This window comes from Lepidochelys kempii, chromosome 7 (assembly GCF_965140265.1).
Source record: "Lepidochelys kempii isolate rLepKem1 chromosome 7, rLepKem1.hap2, whole genome shotgun sequence".
NCBI classification, from domain to species: domain Eukaryota; kingdom Metazoa; phylum Chordata; order Testudines; family Cheloniidae; genus Lepidochelys; species Lepidochelys kempii.
Window position 1 is genome coordinate 93118074 of NC_133262.1, and position 13298 is coordinate 93131371.

The 13298-nt window shown below is 43.1% G+C and overlaps 1 long non-coding RNA gene across 1 annotated transcript; it reads left to right on the forward strand.

Annotated features, from left to right (window-relative positions):
• Window positions 1–8605: 8605 nt before the first annotated feature.
• LOC140915350 (uncharacterized) lies at window positions 8606–10849 on the forward strand. The gene is made up of 2 exons (XR_012160138.1): window positions 8606–9471; window positions 10680–10849. It is a non-coding gene; the product is annotated as an uncharacterized lncRNA (long non-coding RNA).
• Window positions 10850–13298: the final 2449 nt, after the last annotated feature.

Consider the following 13298-nt stretch of genomic DNA (forward strand, 5'->3'; position numbering starts at 1 on the left):
ACTACTCCCCCCGGTCGCTAGTAGTCACAGCGGCCAATGAGAATGACAGGCATGATCAACGGAGCTCGACCCCCAAAAATAAAGACGCCAAGCAACTCGATCTATACAGCAGGAAAATTTATTGTACAGCCAGCCTACAGCTTTGCATAGCAAACCACCAGGCCCTGCTCGGCAGATGTCATTTTAATGTATGACAATCCACAGCCAAGTTTGCTGACTCAATCCTGCAGGACGTTAAGCAGGAGTTCAGTGCCATGCTGGGTGAGGGTAGGGCGATTGCAAGGGTTTCCTTCCAGGCCACCTCAGACACAGCAGATTCCAGAGCCATGGTATCGGCGGTGTCAATGAGATGGGCATCATGGCTGTAGTCATTTGGCCTCTCAGCAGAAGACCAACAATTGATCCAGGACCTCCCGTTCAGTGGCTCGGCCCTGTTTTCTGAACAAATGGACAGCAGATTACACAGCCTGAAAGACTCTAGGGCCACACTTTGCTCGCTGAGCCTGTACACCTTGACCCACGCTAGGAAGCAATTTAAGCCTCAACACGCTCAGAGGTTTATGAGCGAGGCCAGAGCGGAACCATACCACAAAAAGAACAAGGATTTATAGGCACCGCCAAGGTCAGCTGTCAGCAGTGGGGGCTCATTCGGGCCCCTCCTAAGAACAGGCAGTCATTTTGAAGGGACGCTCGAGGGCAACCTCCCAGCCTCGAACCAGGATCTGTCTCACCCCTTATTTTCCCACCATTTGTTGCCTTACCTTTTCGCTTGGACCGCCATAGCTATGGACTGCTGGGCCTCAATACTGTGGCAGCAGGATATACTCTCCAATTTTGTTCTATCCCCCGCTTCCAACCTCACTTCCCTGTCCCTCTTCAGGGACCCTTCTCACAAGCAATTGCTTGCCAGGAGGTACAAGCCCTCCTGCGGCTGGGAGCCATGCAGGAAGTTCCCGTAAAATGAAGAGGGAAAGATTTTTACTCCCAGTACTTTCTCATTCCAAAGGCCAAAGGGAGCCTATGCCCTATCCTGGACCTGTGAGACCTCAACAAATATCTCCAAAAGTTGAAGTTCCATATGGTCTCCCTGGCCTCCATCATCCCCTTCCTGGAGACTGGTATGCAGCCGTTGACCTAAAAGACGCTTACTTTCACATCTTAATATTTCCCGGCCACAAAAGATTTCTATGGTTTTTGGTCAGACACATTATCAGTTTGCAGCGTTCCCATTTGACCTAGCGACAGCACCAAGAGTATTTACAAAGTGCAAGGCAGTAGTCACAGCTTACCTCATGAATCAGGGGGTCCAGATCTAGCCCTATCTGGACAACTGGCTCATCAAGGGTCACTCCAAAGGGCAGGTTCAGCGCAGTATTGAGGTGCTCTGAGTCACTTGTCGCACCCTAGGCCCGTTGGTAAACGAACATTGGTTAGTGTTCAGAGGACAGAGTTCATCGGAGCAGTCCTCAACTCTACCCAAGCCACAGCATTCTTATCACAAGCCAGATTCAGAGTAATGTCAGTTCTGAGTGCCCAAGTCACCACACACCCGCTCACTACAGCTCAGGTCTGTCTCAGACTCCTAGGGCACGTGGCTGCATGCACCTATGTAGTCCAGCACACAAGGCTGCGGCTGAGGCCCCTTCAAATGCGGCTGTCATCGGTCTATTCCCCAGTCAGACACCCCTTGGAAAGACTCCTCATGGTCCCGCCCCGGTTACTCGTCTTCCCTCCCATGATGGTGCAGTCCAAATCCAGTGATGGAAGGGGTTCCATTTGTGCCTCCACAGCCCACAGTGTCCCTGGTGTCGGATGCATCTGACCTCAGCTGAGAAGTGCACCTTAGTGCCCTCAAACTCAAGGACTATGGTCGCAGGAGGAGTTGTTGTGTCACATAAATGTCAGAGAGCTCAAGGCCATCCGCCTGGCATGCGAGGTGTTCCTTCCTCCTCTATCTGGTGAGTGGTGCACATACTGACAGACAACATGGCCTCCATGTTCTACATCAACAGACAAGAGGGAGCCTGTTTCTCAGTCCTGTGTCAGGAAGCTCTTCCTATCTGAGACTTCTGCAACCAGTATGCTACCCACATAGAAGCCTCTCGTCTCCCCGGGGTTCAGAACACGCTGGCGGATTGCCTCAGCTGGTCCTTCTATCACCACGAGTGGTCCCTCCACTTGGAGGTTGCCCGGATGTTCTTCCAAAGGTGAGGAGCTCCCCAAGTGGACCTGTTCGCCACCAGACAGAACAGAAAATGCCATCAATTCTGCTTGTTATAAGGTCTCAATGGTGGCTCTGTCAGATGCCTTCCTTTTGTCGTGGTCAGAGATCTCATGTATGCCTTTCTGCCAGTCCTGCTGATCATCAGGGTCCTTTTCAAGATCAAGAAGGACAAGGCACGAGTCATTATGATCACCATGGCCTGGCCTCACCAGCATTGGTCCGGCACTCTCATGGACTTGGCAGTGGCAGCCCCATGAACTCTTCCCAGCTGTCTGGACTTGCTGTCTCAGGATCACGGACATTTGCTGAACCTGAACCTCGCCTCTCTCTCCACCTCACGGGGTGAATGCTGCCTGGCTAAGTCCCAAGGAGCAGGCCTGCTCCGCACAGGTCAAGCAGGTTCTGCTGGAAAGCAGAAAATTCCTCCACTAAAGCTACCTACCTCACAAATTGGAAGTGCTTCTCCTGCTGGGCTTCAGAGCCTCTTTACAAAATCACTTTAGTGCCTCTTTACAATCCATCCTAGACTATCTCCTGCATTTAAAGCTCCAAGGCCTTGCCTTTTCATTGGTCAAGGTGCACTTGGCGGCTTTATCAGCCTTTCATTCGCATGTCCAGGGGAGATCAGTATTCTCACATAAGATGACGATCAGGTTCCTCAAGGGCCTCAAGGGGCTGTTTCCTCCGATCTGGGATCCAGTTCCCCAATGGAATCTCAATGTACGGTTTTCCAGGTTTACTGGTCCTCCTTTCAAGCCGCTCGCTCTCTCTTGGCGAGGCAAGACTCCAAGATTAAAGCTCTTACATCGGAGCCCCATACAGGGTGTTTTACCAGGATTAGGTCCAGCTGTGTCCCCTCTCTGCCAAAGGTGGTGCTGCAGTTCCATGTCAACCAGGACATCTTCCTTCTGGTGTTCTGTCCAAAGCCGCACGCGTCTAACGAAGATAGACTTCTGGACACCCTAGACATCAGGCATGCCCTTGCTTTCTACCTGGAGTGTACTAAGCCTTTCCACAGATCAACTCAACTCTTCACTGTGGTGACTGACAGAATGAAGGACCTCCCAGTGTCATCCCAAAGGATCTCTTCCTGCATCACTACCTGCATCCGTACCTGCTACGAATTGGTGCAGGTGACACCTCCGCCAATAGTAACTGCTCACTCCAGAAGAGCTCAGGTGTCGTCAGCCACTTTCCTGGCTCACGTCCCCATCCAGGACATTTGCAGAGCCATGATGTGGTCGTCGATACACACCTTCACAATGCATTACGCCATTACCCAGCAAACTAGGGATGATGCTGGATTTGGCAGAGCTGTGTTGCAATCGACACATCCATGAACTCCTACCCGCCTCCAGAGGTACTGCTTGGGAGTCACCTACAATGGAATGGACATGAGCAAGCCCTTGAAGGGAAAAAAAATGGTTACTCACCTTTCGTAACTGTTCTTTGAGATGTTGCTCATGTCCATTCCATGACCCACCCTCCTTCCCCTCAGTAGGAGTTCCGGCAAGAAGATACTGAGGGTGCAGGAGGGTTGGCAGCGCCCCTTACACTGGCGCATATGCGCACCACTCCAGAGGGCGCCGGAGCCAGCGCCGGTGCATGTGGAATGGACGTGAGCAACGCATCTCGAAGAAAACAATTACAAAAGGTAAGTAACCGTTTTTTCCTCTGATTCTTCTAGGGCCAGGTCTATTTCAATATCAAATATGGCCCTTTGGCTTGGTTTCTTCCTGTGAACTACCACCAAAGTGGTGGTAGTTCTGTGTGGTGGTTTTGTGATGTGAACAAATGTCCAGTGGGAACCGTTGAAAAACTCCTTTCACTGTAGATCAAAGTCAGATTTGAACCCCGTTATGCAAAGGTGAAAGCCTGGTGCGAACAACCTTTGTCATTTCACCCTCTTTAATTGGGTTCTTGAAAAGCCACTCTGTAAAAGTATGTTTTAAAGGCACAGAGCTCAAGAATGGATGTTTCCTGGTTCAAACTCAAAATCCTAGACTGCTAGACACAGAGTTTAAAATGACACTGTGAATGGTAGAAGTGATGCATGTTTCAGAGGAAAATGTAAATTACTCTGCTTTAAAACAGGATAATTTCCAGTCTAAACACTGAATGAAATAAAATAATTAAATCACACCATAACAGAAACAGTTTGGTATATATTTGAGTTTTAAATATAAAAGGATTGTCTGCTTAACATAAAAGGAACTATGCTAAATTTGTATTTATAGTTGAGGATTAAATAAACTAATCCTCCAGTAGTTTATATTATTAATTGTTAGGAAGTAAGATAGATTCATCTGCATATTAACAGTTTGAAATGTATAGCTCAGTATGGCGAAGACAGCACAAGAGAGACCACCAGTTCTGACAATCAGTCATTCACATTTCCCACTGTTTTGCTCTATTGTAGCAAAATGTGAGAAGCTGCTCTCAAGTCCACACAGACAAAGCTCTTTATTAGTCTTTACTGAGGCATGATCCAGGCATCTATGCTGAAGCCGCTAGCCTGAAAGAAGTGCTACTTGATGGCATCTGGCAGCTTGGCTTTGCAGTGGATAGATTTATGAGCTGTGAAAGATGGTCAAATTAACATCCTAGGCATTCTTGATAGGATTAGAGTTTCTGGGACATGCAGTTATTTGCATATTGCCCTGACTTACCACATTAGTATTGTGTCTTTGTGGCTCATTTTAATACATGATTTCTGTATTTCCTCCCTCCCTGTACATCCGACTGTTTTTAGTTACTCCTTGCTTTCTTACAGAGATCCCAGCTCCCCTAGTATTCCAAGTAGAAATACTGATTTTTTAGCCTGACATTTTCTAATTAAAACATTAATGTAAATAGAGAGCACTAGTTATAGTTCGTGAACTCTATCCTTATGCAGGGATGGATGCTCTTCAATAGCTGCATGATCCAGAAAAGTTTAATGTAAAACTGCATTAACCATGCTTACTAGAGTTGGGAAGGGATACCTGCTGACAGTGTGAATTAACTTTTCCCCCCAAGAATGGGGGGGGGGCAGATTAAATGCAAGGTATCTTTCTACATTACATAAAAATATTTCAAGTAATTACCAAAGTTTTCAAAAAGTTTAATTTCACCACTTAAAGAAGTCTAAAGAAAAATGCTTCCCATCCTCAAAAAGTACACAGCATTTCCCCAAAAGCTAGGTTGTGTATGACTACACAAGCTACAGTCACATCTTATCCTTGCAGTCCAGATATACCCTGTGATGTACTTCAACTTTGATAGTCAAATGATTTTGCAATACAGTAACTCCTCACTTAATGTTGTAGTTATGTTCCTGAAAAATGTGACTTCAAGCGAAACAATGTTAAGCGAATCCAATTTCCCCAAAAGAATTAATATAATTAGGGGGGGTTAGGTTCCATGGAATTTTTTTTCACCAGATAAAAGACTATACATAATATATGTTTTAAACCATTTAAAACTGTACACAGCAATGATTGTAAAGCTTGGATGAGGTGGTGGAGTCAGAGGGTGGAAGGGGGTGGGATATTTCCCAGGGAATGCCTTACTGCTAAATGATGAACTAGCACTTGGCTGAGGCCTCAAGGGTTAACACGTTGTTAATGTAGCCTCACACTCTACAAGGCAGCAGGAATGGAGGGAGGGAAGACAGAGATACACACCCTGTGTGTGTGTGTCTGAGAGAAAGAGAGATGCACATTGCCCCTTTACGTATGCTGACCACACTCAAAGTATATTGCCTTTTTAAGTAGATCAGCAAGTTGAGACAGTAGCTGCTACCAGCAAGTTGCCTCATCCTGAGTCTTGTCGTGTCCCCTCCCGCTCTATGGAGATGGGGTAAGCGGGGGGCAGGAGCAGGGGGAGAGGGGGACACCCTGACATTAGTCCCCCTCTTCTCCCCTCCCCTGCACAGCAAGCAGGAGGCTTCCAGGAGCAGCTCCAAGGCAGAGGGCAGGAGCAGCACAAGGCAGTGGGGCGAGAGACAGCTGAACTGCTGGCAATTGATAACCTGCTGGGCGGTCTGCCGCACAGGGAACTTAGGGGAGCAGGGAGCTGATTGGGGGGCTGCCAGTCCACCCTGGTTCCAAGCCCCGACCAGCTAGCGCCAACGGGCTGCTCTCCCTGCAAGTAGTGGACAAAGCAGGCGGCTGCCCAACAACGTTATAAGGGAGCATTGCGGAAGTTTAAATGAGCATGTTCCCTAACTGATCAGCAACATAACAAAACAACGTTAACCGGGACGACTTTAAGTGAGGAGTTACTGTACCTACATGTAGAACAGAACAAGCCTGTGGTAATAGTGATATTCCAGCATGAGTGAAAAGGAAAGTGTTAAACAACAAAGTTGAAAACCTACTGATAAAGATATATACAACATTTTCTTAGAGTTAAATACCTTAGAACTGAAAAAACATTGGTTAGATATTCTCCCCTAGTAATCCGTATATGGCAAGTTTGCCCACACTCCCCTTCCAGTCCCCTCTGGCCCATTTCTGTAGCCTCACCTCCATTAGGAGTGAAACTTAGGTGGAGTCTTTCCTCTCTTTTCAGCCAATCTCTTTTCAGTTCCAATATAAAAGCAAAGAAAACCTCCTTATCAGAAGTCCTAGCTCTGTGGCTGCAGCAACAAGGTTATCTCTCTATGTTCCTAATGAAGGCTTGATATCTTAGCTAGAAGAAACGTTACTACAGGTAAGAGATTCTTAATAAGTTGTTTAGGCATGGTTACTTCTTGAAGGCTGTTTGCAACAGTAGAGTGTTAAAAATACATAAGTTGTATCCAGCTGATGGGGTAGAAACCGTTTTCCAAAAAAAACAAAACAAAAAAACCCCACAAGTTCCTTATAAAATGTGTTAAGCTTTGCATGACTAGTCTCCCTAAAGGCCTACCTGTTCATAGCCTCATCACAGCCAAGAGGAGGCTCCATTCCAAATAAGCAGGTGATCCAGGCAGCTCAAAGTGAGTGGTGGTCCCATGACACTTATTGTGACACATCTCACTCCTCATAATTCACTTAGTGAACAAGTACAAGCTCACAGACAGAGAAAGGTGTATCATGAAGTGTGTGTGGCTGCAGCAGAGAAAGGGACTTGCCAAGGTTTCAGGCTTTCAATTTATGGAGTTATTGGAGGAAAATCAAGGGGTAATATTAGTAACGGCGCACGCGTTAATCCACTAGAAAGAATAGCAATCTATACACACAAGTTACTATTTGTAACTGCTTTTAAAATAACTCTGTCGGTGTTTTGGGCTTTTTGATTTCAGGTTTTCATTACACAGAGAAGAGTTGGGGTTTTCATTCTACTGAGATGCCTTAATTGAAAAACTAATGTCTGGGTTTGGGCCACAATGTCAAAAATTAGATGGTGTGGTGAGGGGCGTTATAGAAATGTCTGAAGTAGAAGAGATTTTGAACATCTTCAGAGTTCAGAGGTGTTAAGATTTCTAATAATTGTTTGGCTTGTTATATGGAGAGGCCCCTAGGCTTAGGGGCAGTCAGTTGGCTCCATGTGCTGCTCCTGTATGAAGGCACCCCCCCCCCCCAGCTCCCATTGGCCGTGGTTCCTGGGCAATGGGAGCTGCAGAGCCGGGGCTAATTTAGCTACAACTAATCAGGAGAAAGATCTTTGATAGTTCTCTGAAGACATCCATGCAGTGTGCAGCAGCAATCAAAAAAGCAAAGGGGGTGTTAGGAATCATTAAAAAAGTGATAGAGAATAAGATGGAGAATATCTTATTGCCCTTCTATAAATCCATAGTACGCTCACATCTTGAATACTCCGTACAGATGTGGTCCCCTCATCTCAAAAAAGATATACTGGCATGAGAAAAGGTTCAGAAAAGGGCAACTAAAATGATTAGGAGTTTGGAATGGGTCCCATATAAGGAGAGATTAAAGAGGCTAGGACTTTTCATCTTGGAAAAGAGGAGACTAAAGGGGGGATATGATAGAGGTATATAAAATCATGAGTGGTGTGGAGAAAGTGAAAAGGAAAAGTTATTTACTTGTTCCCAAAATATAAGAACTAGGGGACACCAAATGAAATTAATGGGTAGCAGGTTTAAAACAAATAAAAGGAAGTTCTTCTTCACTCAGCGCACAGCCAACCTGTGGAACTCCTTGCCTGAGGAGGTTGTGAAGGAGGTTTAAACAGGGTTTAAAAGAGAACTGGATAAATTCATGGAGGTTAAGTCCATTAATGGCTATTAGCCAGGATGGGTAAGGAATGGTGTCCCTAGCCTCTGTTTGTCAGAAGGTGGAGATGGATGGCAGGAGGGAGATCACTTGATCATTACCTGTAGGGTTCACTCCCTCTGGGGCACCTGGCATTGGCCACTGTAGGTAGACAGGATACTGGGCTGGATGGACCTTTGGTCTGACCCAGTATGGCCATTCTTATGTTCTTATGACCTCTGCCCTAAAAGTATGTCTACACTGCAGTTAAACACCCATGGCTGGCCTGCGTCACTTGACTCGGGCTTGTAGGGCTGGGGCTGTAAAATTGCAGTGTAGATGTTCAGGTTCAGGCCAGCCGCCGGTGTTTAACTGCAGTGTAGACATACCGTTAGAGTGTTGGCAGCCAGCGTAAGCGTGATCAGCCTTGGACTGCTCTTACAGACCAACGTGGCACATAGCTGGCTTGGGTCTTAGGAGGGCCTGGTTATGAAGGGAACTCTGAGTTGTACTGTCCACTCCAAAGACAGACACGAGGATTCGTGCTTTCATTTTTTTTTAATTGGAACCAAACAAATCTTCTGAAGTGCAAAGAGAGATGTTTGCTGATATTTAATGTTCCCGTGTGACTCCTGCACCATGAAAACTTAGCAAAGGTAAATTTAAAAAATAACAAAAAAACAATGGAATAAAGCCCTTAAGGTTCCTTTACTATTTACAGTCAACTCACAGAGGTTTACAATGCTTCTATAAGCTGTTAAAATACAGTCAATATGTACATTTCTCCTTGTGATGGTCGAAAAGAGAGTCCTTATTGGCCCCTCTATGGGTGGCATGACATTGTGCCCTGTATTCAATAGGTTCTTCAGATTGCCTAACTGTCTGCTGAGGGCTGCTGGAGAATAGAACTGAAAAGGAAAAAAATGTTCACGCTATGTGGTCTCGGATCCAATGAAAATGCAGATTGCTTCAGCTGGAGATAAAAGAACTTTAAAAAAAAAAGTGCTTGTAGTCTTGGAGCTACTATTAAAAGGGGAGATGAATCACAAGAGACCATTTCATGCCAAGGTACATTAGAGAGTAGAATCTCAAAGAGCTATTAACCCTCAGTAAGTGTTGTGTGGAAGTCCTTTGCTGTCAGGACAGAAGCATGCATATGAATTTAATACTGTTTGTCCTTGGGCAGAGACAAAAGATTACTTCTATATCCTTAACATCTTGTCTCTACTAACATGAAATGATATTCCACTGTGTTGCCACCGCCTCAATCCTCTCCTGTCAACAGAATAGCAATGATAGATGTATAATTTTGAAAGGTTTTGCTGTGAAAAGAAAAAAATGGTCTGCAATCAGTGTGCATGTTTTATGTACATTTCTTTTAGGTCTTGTCTGCTTCATTGCAAATCATTATGCTGGTCAAGGCAGGTCTTTTGGGAAGTGTATTATAGTTTTATAATTCTTTAAAAAAAAAAAAAAAAAAGCTTTTGAAAAATTCCTGCATTGGATCTCCCTTTCCAAAGTCTCTCTAGATTAGCTGAGGTTTGATTTTGATGTATTTAATATAATTGTAGTTCCAAAGCTGAATGTGATTTACAGTAAATGCTACTAGAAAAGCATAACTGTGCAAGATTCTGTTATCTTTTTAACTCAGACCTCATATTCTACAGACACTTTTGTGGCCCAGTTCTTACTCATGTAAGTAAACCCATTGAGTTCACTGTGACTACTCATATGAATAAGGAATATTTATGTGAGTATGATTTGCAGGATCAAATCCTTTAAGAGTTTTCCAGTAAATTAACAACTATTCTGCATAAATCTTAAGTAAAACATTGCACTTTAAGATTTGGATCTTTTTTTATAGACTCCAATCTTTTTTACTTGTTTTCTTTGATAAATTCAGTATAATCTGTGTGTGTGTGTGTTTATATTTATATATTACAAAAAGTTATTTACCATAGTTATGTTCATAAAAATTCTTTCATTAAATGTCTTCTGATTTTGAGAAGTCTTAAAATGGAAAATCTAGCCAAAATAGAAATCTGAAATTAAAATCAGGTTTAATCCTAAAGAGTTTTATTTTAAAAGGTTCTAGATTTCATCTGAGACTTAATGATAGAATATATATAGGTGATCTAACTAAATTCTAAAAGTAACATTTAAATGTTCATTATGGTTTGTACATAATAAAAATATTATGTACATTGTGCTCCACAAAAAAGGCGCATTGTATGAATGCAATAGCCTTACAGTGTTACATATGTTTTTCATTACAGCCAATTGAAATATACTTCTGCCAAAGTGAAGTCAATACAGTCTAACAGCAAGACAAGTACAGCAAGCCAGCATCATGCAACATCCCCTTCATAAGGTACACATTAATATCGAGCATAAACATGTATACAATTTCAGATTATAAGGGTTAATAAAGAACACTTCCAGATTACAGGGTGTAACCTTGTCCTTGTTGTTATGAAGCTGAAGTTATTTTTGCTGTATTTGTGCATTTTCTTAATTTTCTAAGACCATGAGAATTTTCAGTGTTTCTCTTTGTAATCATTCAAGACTGTGTTTGAGTCAAGTGGAATGTAATGTGACTGCGAGGCACGTGGTGCTCCAGGAGAAGGCGGGAGGGACCTGTTCTGTGGGAAGGCTGCATTTTGATGAGTAAAAATCACACCATAGCGATCAGGCCATTTCTTCTATTCAGAAAGCTGGAATGTGGGCTGAGTTAAGGATGGTGCAGCCTTCCCTCTCACGCCCTTTCCCCCCCTCCAAGGCACATGCATCATTAACCTTCTGAATGCTTGAAATAAATAGAACAAAATATTTTCCTTACACTGAGGGTAACAGAGACTGTACAAATCTAACAAAGCAAGGCACATACCAAACCACATTAAGCCCTACGAGCCTGAATTATTTCTAAAGCTGTATAATATCTTCTACATGATTGTACTTGATAGATCCCCTCCCTTAGTGAAACACTGTGGTGACGGGGAAAATTAATCTAAACTCTATAATACCTTCTGTTTAAAAACTTCCCAAATGTAATTATGTTTATGGATTGAGCATGAAATCCTTAAATCCAAATTATTAATGGAGTAAGGTTGTAGTGAAAATTGGAAAGTCTGCTGCGGAAATGCCTGTTGTATTGTTTGATTTTTCTGTGAGTTTCAGTAAAAGGCTCACGGAGCAAAGTAGGGCAATATTATATTAGAGTTATTTAAAGAGAAGTCACTAAAGACTTAAGATTCAGTAACCCAACTTGCTTTCATTTAAATTGTTGCTGTCCAGTGCCCCTGTCTTATTGTTCTGTTAAGGGCTTGATTCTGGCGCACTGCTCCACAATGCAAATGTATGAAAAAAAGTTTAAAATTTTGAGGATACACATTCAAACCATTGGATCTTGAACCCATGCAGAAAACATTAATTACAACTAATTAGATGTGAAATAATTTACATATGTACTGTTGTATAGGGATGTAGCCAATAGGAATCTATCTGAATAGAGATCATTTGACAAGACTCTGGCTCCTCACTTGTCACAGAATCATAGACTTTAAGGTCAGAAGGGACCATTATGATCGTCTAGTCTGTCCCAAGTTGTAAGTGTACAAATGGATTTGTAAAGGTAATGATGAGACTGAAATTCAAAACAAGCTCTCATCTCCCCGCGTGCTGCTGGAAAACAATTAAAATCACAGCTTATATCTGTTTTCAGAATCCTGACAACTAACCTCTCTGTTCTCCACAGTTTACCTTAGTCTCTCAGTATCCCACATGTAGTTACACTTTCCAAGCTGTAGAATGATGTTCAGCTTGGATGTGCATAACAAGAAGACACTGACCACCAGTTGAACCATATTACTGTAGAATCTTCTCCCTAGGTAAGTACTGGTAACAAGTTTATGCACTGAGCTGTGTTAGGTCTAATGAGGAAATTACTAAGGATTCCATCAGGACAAATGGAGTCATATTGCAGGGGAAAAGACTCATTCAAGCCAATACAAGCTAAACATAGATCATGTTATCGAGAAATATGAATCTGATTTCCCTTTCCTCAAACCAGTTTCTCACACAGAGATCTGTGAAAATTAAAGAACTTTGCTGTCCTGATTAAGGCCCCAGTTCAACCAAGTATTGAAATGCATACTTAATTTTAACTTTAAGCCAATGGGACTTAAACACATGCTTCAGCGTTTTGCTGAATGGGAGCCCAACTGCTAGTACTTTCAGTTCCATCATTGTGAAAATCCTTATGTATAACCTTAGACTGAAAGGCGGAGGTCAGAAACTGAGCACAACTCCAGATGTTAAGTACAGGTTAACCCTCTGCACAGATTTCAGTTTCAAAATGAGAGTGAGCGAGCAGTTGAAATGTTTCAGTGGGAGTTGCAGAAAAGGGTCCTAGAAAGCGCTTGCTTGTATAGATACCAGTATTTTCTATTTTATATAAAAGTCATGAGTAGTTCACATATAGGGCAGGACCCATAATGTATTGAAGCAATCTACATGTAACAGTGGGCACATACTGTATAAAGTGTATTGATTGAAATGGCTGCAATTTCATATGGAGGAGATTCATCTGATCTATGGCTTTTGCTCTTTCACGATAATGTACAGCTCTACTATTCTGTTAGTTGTAATTGACAATTAAAGACTCAGTGGCCTTATTTTAATGTGAGTTTTTCACTCAATCTCTTCCATGTAAGTTGAAGGGAGTATTCAGGTTTAATGCTTAAGTGACCCTCTCAGGGAGAGCACTTCCAAGCAGACTAGGGATTGCTCACTAGACTTCATTACACCAGTTCTTTGCACTAAGAATGGATCCACAACATTTTAGTGCCAGTGAGTATGAACAATGTGGTAGATGAAGTCAGAAACTGGTCTCTTCT